General features: G+C 34.3%; 1 pseudogene; it reads right to left on the bottom strand.

Annotated features, from left to right (window-relative positions):
• Positions 1 to 3,596: 3,596 nt before the first annotated feature.
• Positions 3,597 to 10,721, bottom strand: LOC112097861 (annotated as a pseudogene).
• Between the last annotated feature and the right edge of the window lie 2,438 nt (positions 10,722 to 13,159).

The raw sequence follows: 13,159 nt of genomic DNA, 5'->3' as shown, positions 1-13,159 counted from the left end.
TGTTTTTCGTTGCTGTGTGAAGCAGCACATTTCTTTTCTTCCTTAATTAATCAGATATAAAGAGAGAACTAGATATGCTGAGGTTTCTGGGCCAAAACTGAAAATGACAAAATAAATCCCTACCCACCGCAGCTGACTATTCAAACTTGTTGAAAGTAAATGAAAGAAACATTTGGGGAGACCAAGACTTTTGAGGGTAAAAAACAAGTTAAACTTCACATTAATGTGTGACAATTTGAGGTGATATAGATGTATGAGGTTGCCAATAGAGGGAGAAATGATGCCACTAAGGCCTCTATTGGGCAACACGACCATCTTTGTCACAAAAGACTCCTTCTCACAAGCAGCACTCAACAGAAGAAGACAAATATTCAAGGAAGGATATGAATTTATTACATTGAATTTTTCTTGAAGACAAGAGAGAGTCTTGCTCTTGGAGATTGCTGCCTTGATGAGGAGAAGCAAAGCAGGATAGGAATAATAATAATAGTGGTAGTAGTAGTAGTAATAATACATGGTCTAAAATTACCAAGTTCATCATTGTTTTCCTGTTTCGCTCTCTTACAACAGATGAGAAGAAAATGTGAAATAACATAGCCACCAACTGCAGTGTGCACGCGTATTTTCAGAACCCTGCCGGCATTATTGACATTGTGATGACTAAATTGGAATATGATTTTTTTTTAAAATATTTACATTTAGAGATACTTGTAGTAGTTAGAAAATTACTCTCTCTCTCTCTCTATATATATATATATATGACTTTTTATATCTGTGAGTCATTGAAGGATGGTAATGGGGGAGAGGAGGGGAAAGACTGATATCTCTATATCTATCCCTAATATTTTACATATATCTCTATCCCCTCCTCATCTCTGCCCAAATTCCTTGAGGGGAGGGTAATCCTCGAATAATAACAAGAGATCTCAAGAATCTTTGATTTGTAAATAACTGATATCTTATATTAGTATTAATCCATTACAAAAATCACACTACAAAATATAAATTATCAAAATAATTATCTTTGTCAATTTCATAATTCTATAACAAAAACAAAAAAAAATACTTTTATATCAATAATGAAATAAATTTAAATACCTAAATTAATATTTTTAATAAAAACATTTACCTTTTGAGTCTTTTGCTCCTCCTGCTTATGGATTGTGGGCTTATGAGATTATGCGTTTTGGGTTATAGTTAAGTCTAAATTACTTTAAAGTTTTTACATTAATTAATATTTATATTATTTAAATAAATATTTTGATATTTGTTATTTACACTAATATTTAATATTTTACAATTTAAATTTTATTATTTATTTACTAATAATTCTAAAAAAATAAATTAAAAATCAAATGGGGAAATGCGAAGGGGATGATGATTTTACTTCATTCTCGTCCCTTCTTTAAATAAGAAATTGGGTATAAAATCATTCTCGTACCTTAATTGAATGGAAAAAATCCCTAGGATCCCATCATATGAGGATTTCTGCCATTCCTAGAGCCATTCATCTTCAGTTGGTTTCATTTGAATTTAGAATTTAAAAAAAAAAGACTAAGGACTTGCTTATTAAATATCTAAATTTTGAAATTTTATTAATTTCAAAATTTTTCTAAAATTATTTTTTATAACTTATGGCTAATCTTTAGACATTTATATCTGAATAGAAAAAATAAAATATTGTAACTTTTATCTGAATGAAAAAATATTTGAATGAGAAGTAAATATTATAATTCAAAAATTATAATAAAAAGCATCTCTATTAAATATATTTATTTCCTAAACTATAAAACTTATTTTTTTAATTTATAAGGACATAAATATCAAATAATCATATTTTAAATTTTTTATTTATAAAAACAAACAAGATGTTACTTATATTCAGATATTAAAAAAAAATTATCATTCAGACATTTGTATTCAGAGTCATTTTAACTTAAGAAAATTTCAAAACTATTCACATTTCATATAAAAAATAAATGCTACCTAATTATAATTATTTCTTTAGCTCTTTTTCTAGTGACGACTTTAGCCTGCAGCCATCTTCCTTAATTAATACCGAAAGAACTAGGGGTAGACCTAGGACTTCATATTACGCCGGGTTAAGCTAAAAATTTTATATTATGAAGTGAGCATAAACATTCATAAGTAGAAAAAAGTACATCAAATAAGGGAGACACGAAAAATTCTATAAATAGGTAAGCTAAATAAAAATAATTATAGAAAAACAAAAGAAAACAAAGACAATTCAAATATAAAAATACTATTTTTCAATTACCGAATCTAACATTGCAACCTATAATAACATGTAATTATATAAGAATTAATAAATCGATTAAGAATTTCAAGCTAAAATAAATCAACACATGTAATTACAATCAATTAAAAATTGCAAGTAGAACTTTGAAAAGTACTTAATTACAAGGCTTAAATAAATTAAACAATTAAAATTTATTCATCTTTAAATTATAAAAGATTATTAGTCAAAGTTTTAAATAATAAACAAAATTCAACCTAACAAAAAGGTATTTGGGTGCCGTTATTTCTTTGCTAAGCACCCTAACTCTCTTTGAAAAACTAGATGTTGATGATTTTTCTAAAAAAAATACTCAAAATATTCAAATTTTATTTTTTAACTTGTCCTCTTAGTTAACGTAACTAATAAATAAAATATCAAAAGTATATATTTTTTTCAAGTACTTTTAATATTGGTGACGATGTTATATTATATTTACATACTTGTTTTTCAATTAGAATTTTTTTAAAATAGATTAAAGTAGTAATAACATTTTAGACCCATAATTTTTTCAATCTATTCAATAAATCTATAATTGAATCATTTTATAAAATAAGTCACCAATTTCAATTGGAAAAATAATATAATTGATTTAGGGATATATTTGAAAATAAATAAAAGCTCAATTGTTATATGAAATTGATAAAACATAAGGGTAGACATATGAAAATCAAATAGAAATTCTATCCATATATAAAATTAATCAAAATATAAGGGGTTTGAATATTTTTTCCACCACTGGAAAGAACTTTAATCATATTAGTCTCTACTATTCATGAAGAATTGATTTTGTTTGTAAAAGATAAAAGAATAATGAAAAGCTTCAATTTCATTCAATGATGTTTTATCATTATATACAGAAGTGAAGTAAATTAAAAATGGAAAATTTGACTATAAATAAGTTATATTTTAGGAGCAATTTACGTAATAATAATCAATATACAATCCGGAAATTAATAAGTCAAAGCTGATATTTATGAAGACTATAATCATTGAGATTTGTTGATGATAATCATGGAAACTATAAGATTTGATTCCATCATGGAGATCATTAAAATATGTTTGGTGAGGATTCATCCTTAACATTGTTGTAGCCTTTTCTTTTTCCTTTCTTTGAAACTTAAGTTTATTTATTTTCCTTCTTAGGAAAAAAAACTTCTATTAAGTGAAAGCTCTAAAGGAAAATTTAAAAAAAATTAATAAATAAATAAATACAATACTAATGTTTACTATATCATGGTAATATTTGCTAAGGGAACGGTGCCCTGAGCTTTTTCGACAAGATTATTACATCTCTTAATTAACATGTCAGTAGGATATAGAGAGGCAACTCCATATATCTACTATTCAATTGGTCCTCATGTGATTGAAGTGCCTGCAGTCTGCCAAGTTCTTTGGGAAAATACTCCAGAAACATTGTTACATGACAAGTCGATATAGAATAGGCTCGGTAATTTCCCGAACCACACCTTGGAATTGAACCTGTGATTTGATTTCCTGATAAGCCCAAGACCTGAAGCTTCCTGAGGTTACAAAGCCAGAGGGGGAAAGGACCAATAAGCTCGCAACCACCACAATCCGGAGCCTGGAGATTCTGTAATACATCTGAAATTTTCTTGAGATCATAATTTGGCATTGCCTCGTTCATGAAGTTGCTAGAGAGGATAAGAACAATAAGATTCTTGCAACCCGTCAGAATCCTTATTGCACCAGTCATGTAGGATAAATTGTTACCAGAAAGAGCAAGGAAGGAAAGAGGTGTCATCATAACAATTTCAGGTGAAATTTGTCCTTGTGGCTGGTTATAAGCCAGTCTAACTGCAGTTAGGTACCTGCATGAGTAGTTGCATTTAAAATCAAGCACATGAACAAACTTTAGTCTACCAATCTCAATAGGAATAGTTCCAGTGAGGCTGTTATTTCTGAGGAATATTGCTGGTGGAAAGTTCAAGAGATTATTATACTGTTGACTAGTAGCAGTGTTAAGAATTCCAGAGAGAGGCAACTATAGATAGCTCCAGTTCACATGGTTTGATGCCAGTGCCTGTAATCTGCAAAGTTCCTTGGGAAATTGTCCTGAGTGGAGATTATTAGACAAATATACGTTGAATAATCTTGGCAAGTTCCCTAACCACCCTGGAATTGATCCTGTGATTTGATTTAGTGGAATTTGACCGGTAAGTTTGCAACCACCTAAAGCCAGAACCTTGAAGTCCATCTGAAAGTTTATGTGATCGTCATTTGGGATTGCCTCATTTGTGAAGTTCTTAGACAGGATAAGAACACTGAGGTTCTTGCAACCCAACAGATTCCTGATTGCACTAGTAATGTTGGTTAAATGGTTATCAGAAAGCGAGAGGAAAGACAGAGATTTCATCTTAACAATTTTGGGTGAAATTTCTCCTCGCAGCTGGTTACTGGCCAGCCTGACTGCGGTCAATAACCTGCATGAAGTGTAGATGGGAAGCCACAAGAAAACATATTGTTGCCAAGGTCAACTGTACCCAGCTGGGGAAGCATAGAGAAACTAAAGGCTGAAAGATTTGTTAGTAATATGCCCTAAAGGCCAATCGAATGGTATTTGCTTTTAGGGAATTATTGTATTTGAATAGCATTTTGATATTTATAAATGGCAAAGTTATCAACATTCATAAATTAATTTAATAAATATAGTTCAAGAAGTAAAATAGTTAAGGAACACATTCTCGAGTTTGTCGAGAATATGAAACATGTATCCTTTGTACCATACTTTTAAAATAGTTTCTAGTGGTGGATTTATGATTGGACATTATAAATTTCTATAAACACTAGTATGTGTTGTGACTCCTTATGGTATGTGATACTAAAATGGATGGTGAGCTTCATATCATTGACATGAGATATCAAGTCAAACACATAGGCACTTGTTGAGAGAACGAGTTTACTGAACTTGACCAAATATAATAAGTCATATGGTTTTGAGTGTTAATTAGGAGTGGGCAAAATACCCGATCCGACCCGACCCGATCCTAAAAATTTCGGGTTCGGATCGGATCGGGTTATAAAGGAAACCCGATCGGATGAAAATGGTGAAACCCGATCGGGTTGCTTTAAAAAAAAAACCTAAATCTAAACACACGCCACACACAAACAACATATTCACATTTCACAAATCACAATACATAATTACATACGCAATACACATAAACACAAGTCAAACACAAATCGGGCACACACACACAAACGATTACACACACACAAATAACACATTAACAACAGCACAAGCAGCACGACAGCAGCAACAGCCCACTGCCGACAGCCAACCCACGTACATGGCCACTCACCCACCACCCACAGCCTCCCTTGCTCGCATCCCACTACCGACAGCCAACCCCCAGCCTCCTCCAAATAAACGAAACACAAACACACACACAACCGAAGCTGACGCCAACCAAAGCCGAGATCCAACGCCATACGCAAGATTCGACGCTAACCGAAGCCGATCTCCTACTACGAAGTACCTGATCTACTGATCTACTGCTACGAAGTACCGAATTTGTTGCGCCACCTCCATGTCTCTAATCCTCCACCATCACCCAATCTGATTCAAGGTCTATTCAAACTCGGAAACACCCATTCGAACCCGGTAAGCTGCGACCTGAATTTTGGCTGTTGACTTTGGGTTTTGGAAGCTTTGAGCCTTTGACAGTGATGCTATGGATGTATATTATATATAATGTGTGAAAGATTAATGTTTAATTGGTATTTGGTGGTTGTTAATAATAGGTAATTATGTATTTTCGAATTGTACCCGACCCGAATAGGCCTAAATTGATTCAAATCTAACTCGAACCGCATCCAACCCACATCCGATCCAATCCGAACTTAACCCAAATTTATAAATTCGGATCGGATCGGGTCGGGTTATAAATTTGGGTTAAGTTCGGATGAATTTTCATCCAACCTGATCAACCCGAAACCCGATTGGGTTGATCCGAACCCGATTTTGCCCACCCCTAGTGTTAATGGCTTATTATACATTGTGATAGATACTGTGTCTAGTAATGGTCTTAAGACCTAAGGCATCACAAATGTCTTGTACATATACATCTTTGATATGTGAAAGTATAATGATTGATTCCTAATCAAGAAAGAGATCTAGCAATAGCTGTCATGGTTCGCTATGTATGGAGACAAGTGTATGACTAATATGAACTTCATCACTTTGTAATATACAAAAAGGATGTCCCTGTGAGATAATATGAATTGGCATGAGAAATCCTTGGCCAAGGTGAAATATGTTTGAAGGAGTTCAAATTTTATTTTCATGCCAAGTTCATTTAGATTTATTTTGAGATAAAGTATAAATGCTTAACACACTAAACCATAAGCCGTGCTTTTCTCTGGACATGGATGATGAAGAGATCAAGACATAAAGATACAATGAAATAGGTTCTATAGATCCAACAATTCTTGTTATTTGGGTGGTTGTGAAATATTACTAGGTATCACTCATGACTTGTAGAAACCTTAAGATCATTATTGGTAAAGTGTATTACCAATGTATCTTAAGGTCATTAGAAAAGTTCTAATTGATGACTAGAGAGTTTAGCATCATTTAATGAATAAAGAGTTATCATTAAAATAGTTCTACTACCTTATAATAAAGAATCTAAAAGGTCACGCACCTAATAGAAATGAAAAATGAGTTACTAGAAAATCGGTATTTATATTATAATTCATTAAGGATGAATATGATTTAAGATAGAAATTTAGATATTCCATAAATAATTTAAGGAACAAAATAAATTTCATAAATCCTCAATTAAACATTATGTACAATATTGAGCTTGTAAAATGACCATTTTGGACATGTTACAGTTCATAAATGATTATAGACTTCTAGGCCAATTTGGGTTTAGAATTTTGGGCTTTTATTGGACCTAATATAGATTAGGAAAAGACATAAGAACATGTCACAAAAGAATCCCATAATTAACCATTTGATTTGATCAAAATGGGCTTAATTAATTAAAGACAATATTAATTAATTTAGCTATTTATTTATTCAAATTAATTTGATTAAATAAATTATTGAAGTGATAAGATCACTTTCAATAAAGATTGGCTTAGTGAGTGGGTTTAGCTCATGATAATGTTTGGTGCCATTATTGAAAAGATAATGGTGGCTTTATTTGGTGGAATGAATTATCATGAACTAGCATTCATGTTTCTTCATTATCTCTCTCATTTCTAAGCGAAATTTGGTGATTCCAAATCCCATGAACTCCTAGAGCATTTTTAAGTGTGGACTGACTAGAGGCATCACAATTGGGGTGCTTTAAAGATCTCAAATCTTGGCAAAACAGAAGTTGTTCGTGCAGTGGTCTATTTTCTGGACAATGTTCGTAGCTTGCTGTTTTCTGTCATTTTGTCCCACCTCACGAAGTTTTTTTTGAAACTAAAAGTGAGATAATTTAACTTCAATCTTTCCTCTTGATTTTCGTTTTTGAATGAAGTCTATCCGAAATTTCTAGAGCTTCCGCCATCTGTTTTAAATTTATTGGGCAAAAGTTACGTTTTTAGGAACCTCATGGACAAATGTTGTCCTTCAAGATTGCCTGCTAACAGGTTGACTTGTAAGTTCAAAGTGTTGAGATTGCTGCAATTCATGATTGATGGAGGCAAAGAACCATAAAGATTGTTTAATGAAAGAGCAAATATTTCAAGTTGGTGAGCTTACCAATATCTTTGGGGATTGAACCCGTTAATTGATTGGCGTAAAGCTCGAGTCTTGTGAGGTGAACTATGTCATTGCTGGTGGGTCCAGAGACGTTACTTTCAAGTTAGAATATGTCTTCAATTGATTTAGCTGAGTAAATTTCATAGGGAATCCTGTAAAAGTCATGTAGCTGACAGGTTACTGTAACCTGCTCGAAGAACCTGCAGCCTGGTGCAATTTCCAAATTCTTATGAGAAATAAAGGACCTCAATAGAGTAGAAAGAATCAATTCATGCTGACGAAGGGATCAGTCCAGTGAAGCTATTGTTGCTGACATTGAAACTGATCAAATTTCTCGTTTGCTGAAAAAGGGTTGGTGGGATTATACCTTGGAAATGATTGCTCGATAAATCTGCAATCTTAATAGGAGTGGACAACAAAGACGATGGAAATTCACATGAGTGAAGATTATAGCTCAAATTTAGACTTTCAAGCAGAGTCAAGTGTTGTGTGCGGAATGCGAAATCAAGCGCACCAAATAATTATAGAAAAATAATGGATACAAAATTTACGTGGTTCGATAATTAAACCTACATCCACGGGAGCAAGAGAAATTATCGTATTATTAACAATTATTTAAGTACAAATTTGAGTAAAGAAATCTCACTTTCCCACAACCCAAATACACCCAGTACTCTCACACACACACTCCAAATGCTCATACTCTCAGAACTCTCAAAAGCTTATAAACTTATAAGCTTAACAATTTTGGTATGCTTAACAAATGAAAAACTCCCTCTATTTATAGGAAGTATTTTGCACTATTACAAATTCGGCGTTCACCAATAATTTACCAAACTGTCAAAGTTGTTGTGAATTTGTCAAACTGTCACATGCTTCGCTAACTCCTTTGGCTCCAATTTCCACGATTCCAACCACATGCTTTATCCAAATTTCTAAGGGTTTGTGCCAACTTTTCAAGCTTTGCATGCTTAGCCACATGCATGTGTCAAATTTCCAAGGTCGGTGCCAACTTTGGCCAATTTGTCACCAAGATTTGTCAACTTTTCAACAATTCTCCACCTCGGCGAAGATTTGTCTAAATCTGACCCGAGTTACCAATGGATTATCATCCTCAAAGTGGCTGCATCTTTGTGACTGCCTACATACCCAAAATTTGGGATCAAGCCAACAGTATTTCAAATTCCCCAAAGACATACTTACACAATCGAAGATTTGAATTAGTTTCAACAATGTTGAACTTAACTCCAGAATCACCTTTGTCAACATATCTGATGGGTTATCCTTGGTATTGATCTTTAACAACACATCACCACCCTCGATAATCTCCCTCACATAATGATATTTCACATCTATGTGCTTCGTCTGAACGTGATATGTTTGATTCTTCGCAAGGAATATCGCACTTTGGTTATCATAAAAGACCGTAATGTTCTTTTGGATTACTCCCAAATCACCTAACAAGCCTTTCAACTAAATATCTTCTTTTATAGCTTCAGTTGCTGCCATGTACTCTGGTTCCGTAGTGGACAAAGCAATTGTCGATTGTAGAATCGACCTCCAGCTAACCGGTCCTCCACCCAATGTGAATACGTAGCCCGTTGTTGATCTTCGCTTGTCAAGGTCTTCAACGAAATCAGAATCACAATATCCAATACATTATTGATCACAATCCTTCTTGAAAAATAACCCAACATCAACTGTCCCATACAGATATCGGAGAATCCACTTTACCGCAAGCCATTGATTTTTACCCGGATTGTGCATGTATCTACTAACCATGCACACTGCTTGAGATATATCGGGCCTTGTGCATACCATACCATACATAAGACTACCTACAACACTAGCATATAGAACACGAGTCATGTAATTGCACTCCTTTTAAGATATAGGACATGAAGAAGAACTTAATTTGAAATGAGGAGCTAAAGGTGTACATACCGGTTTAGTTTTGTCATCCATACCGAATCTTTCTAGCACATTCTTCAAATAAGACTTTTGAGTCAACCATACACTTCAATTCTTCTTGTCTCTACGAATCTCCATCCCAAGTATTCTCTGTGCATCACCCAAGTCTTTCATCTCGAACTCAAAAGCCAGCTACTTTTTTAATCTTTCGATCTCATCTCTATTCTTCGAAATTATAAGCATATCGTCGACATAGAGTAACAAATAGATGAAAGCTCCATCTAGTAGTCTTCTGAAGTAAACACAATGATCGTGTTCACTTCTGGTGAATTTCTGCCATTCTATAAATTGATCAAATCTTTTGTACCACTGCCTTGGTGATTGCTTCAGTCTGTACAAAGATTTAATCAATCTACACACATGATTCTCCTTTCCAGCAACTCTGAAACCATAAGGCTGAATCATATAGATTTCTTCCTCCAAATATCCATGTAAGAACGCCGTCTTAACATCCAATTGAGCCAACTCTAACTCATATTCTGCAACTAAAGCAAGTAGGATACAAATGGAAGTATGTTTTACAACTGGAGAGAAAACTTCATTGTAGTCAATACCTTCCTTTTCAGCAAAACCTTTTGTAACGAGTATTATCTTGTATCGAGGAGTTGATTGATTTAGAGATCCTTGTTTTTTGGTGTAGACCAATTTATTGCCAATAGCCATTTTCCCCTTTGGTAACTCCACAAGTTCCCAAGTCTGGTTTTGATGGAGAGATTTCATCTCTTCTTCCATGGCTAACTTTCATTGATCACTTTCACTGCTGTGTAATGCTTCACTGAAAGTGTTGGGGATGTCATCATCAATAACTGGAAGTGCATAGGCTACAACCATATCTTTAGTAAGCCATCCGAGTTTTTTTATCTCTCTTCTTGGCCTCCTTGTTGTTATAAAATTATCATTATCTACATCATCAATTGTTTCTTCATTTTATGGGACATTAGAAGAAACAACTTATTCTTCAACTTTAGGTGTCACCTCCATAGTTGAACCCTTCTCTGATGTAGAACTAACTGGTACATATGGAGTTGCATCAAACTTCACCCATTGCAATACCTCTTTGGTCTTATTCTCCACCTGCTGAGAACTTGAAGCTTTTATCGTTGAAACTTCATCAAACGTGGCATCTCTACTACACACAAACTTTTTATTTTCGAGATCCCAAAGCTTGAAGCCCTTTACTCTACCTTTGAATCCTACAAAGATAGCTTTTCTAGCACGAGGATCTAATTTACCATCTTTGACATGATAATAAGCTGGACACCCGAATATACGAAGGGAATCATAGTCTTGTGTATGCTTTTCAGACCACATTTCCATAGGAATTTTACCTCCAATTGCAGCAGAAGGCAACCGGTTTATCAAGTGACTTGCGTAGCTCACAACTTCAGCTCAAAACTTTTTACCTAAACCAACATTAGATAACATACACCGTACCTTCTCCAGTAAAGTACGATTCATATGCTCAGCCACACCGTTTTGTTGCGGAGTATGTCTTATCGTGAAATGTCTTTTAATACCCTCGTTCTGGCATACTTGCAAGAATGGATCAGAAGTATATTCACCCCCATTATCATATCGTAATACTTTGATCTTTCTGCCAGTTTTAATCTCCACCAATTTCTTCCATTTCACGAAAATCTCTAGAACCTCATCATTTGCTCGCATGGTGTACACCCACACACGTCTAGAGAAATCATCAACAAATGTAACAAAATAATGGCTTCCATCAATTGATGCAGTTTTTGTTGGTCCTCATACATTACTATGAACATATTCAAGGATCTCACGAGCATCGTGATTAGCTGTACCAAACTTGACCCTTGTTTTCTTGCCTACTACACAATGCTCATAGAAATTTAATTTACAAGTTTTGGTACCTTTTAAGAGTCCATGCCTCATCAGATTTTGCAAAGACTTCTCTCCAGCATGTCCTAGTCATACATGTCATAGCTTGGTGGTGTCACTGTGTGCCTCAACAACATTTGCTTCATTAGTTGTACCTCCCTTCAAATAGTACAGATTGTGACGCCGAATTCTTTGCAGAATCATTATAGCCCCATGTGTAAACTTCATTGTGCCATTTTCAATGGTAACCTTGTAGCCTTTAGCTTCCAAAGCACCCACAAAAATTAGATTTTTCTTTAAAGCTGGAACAAATCTAACCTCTTTAAGTTCTCTGACCATTCCATCAAACATTTTGAGCCGAATTGTTCCTATCCCCATTGTACGACAAGGTTGATCATTCCCCATCACAACTGTACTGGATTCTAGATTACGAAAATCTGTAAACCATTCCTTAATAGGACACAAATGATAGGTTGCTCTAGTATCAAGTATCCACTTGCTCGAACTAGCCACGTATGCTGCAGGAGTAATACTTAGTGAATAATCATAGTCTTCATCTTTCTGTGCCATGTTTGCTGCTGCTGGTTTCTTCCCATCTCTCTTTTGAGCCTTCAGACAATCTTTCCTCCAATGGCCTTTTTCATGACAAAAGGCACACTCATCTCGAGCTATATTTCTGCTTCTTGATTTGGATCGAGAATTCTTTCCACCATGCTTTTTCTTTTTCTCCATCGCCCAATCTCTACTCACCAAAGCTTCAGACGATGCTCGTTCAGAATTTTTATTATTATTCTGAATCTCCAAGTTAGTCAATGCTGTGCAAACATTTTTGAAGACGATCATACTCTTCCCATATATCAAAGTAGTCATAAAATGGCTATATTCCTCTGGTAGTGAGTGTAATAGAATCATAGCCTTGACTTCATCCTTAATATTTTCATCAAGATTTCTTCAATCAGCAAGTAACTTTTCAAATCTTGAGACATGACCGTGCATTGACACCCCAAGCTTCATTCAAAAGCCATATACTTGGCTCATTGCATGAAGGTGATTTTCAGGACTTTTTAACAAGTACTTCTCCTCCAATATACGCCACAAAGTCATTGCACACTCCTCATCCTTCACCAAGTATTTCACCTCCTTGGTCAAACAAGATCTGATCTAACCACATGCTTTTTCATTCATGATCCCAAATTTCTTCATCATACAAGTGTCTTTTATTTTTCAGAACAACATCCAGATCGATTTGAATAAGGGCATCCATAACTTCGCGCCTCCATATGCCGAAGTTGATTTTTTCATCAAACCTTTCAACATCGATCTTC

The sequence above is a fragment of the Citrus clementina genome, unplaced genomic scaffold, assembly GCF_000493195.1.
Source record: "Citrus clementina cultivar Clemenules unplaced genomic scaffold, Citrus_clementina_v1.0 scaffold_5, whole genome shotgun sequence".
In the NCBI taxonomy this organism is placed as follows: domain Eukaryota; kingdom Viridiplantae; phylum Streptophyta; class Magnoliopsida; order Sapindales; family Rutaceae; genus Citrus; species Citrus x clementina.
Note: the sequence above shows the minus strand (reverse complement) of the source record. Positions and strands in the feature narration are given on the sequence as shown.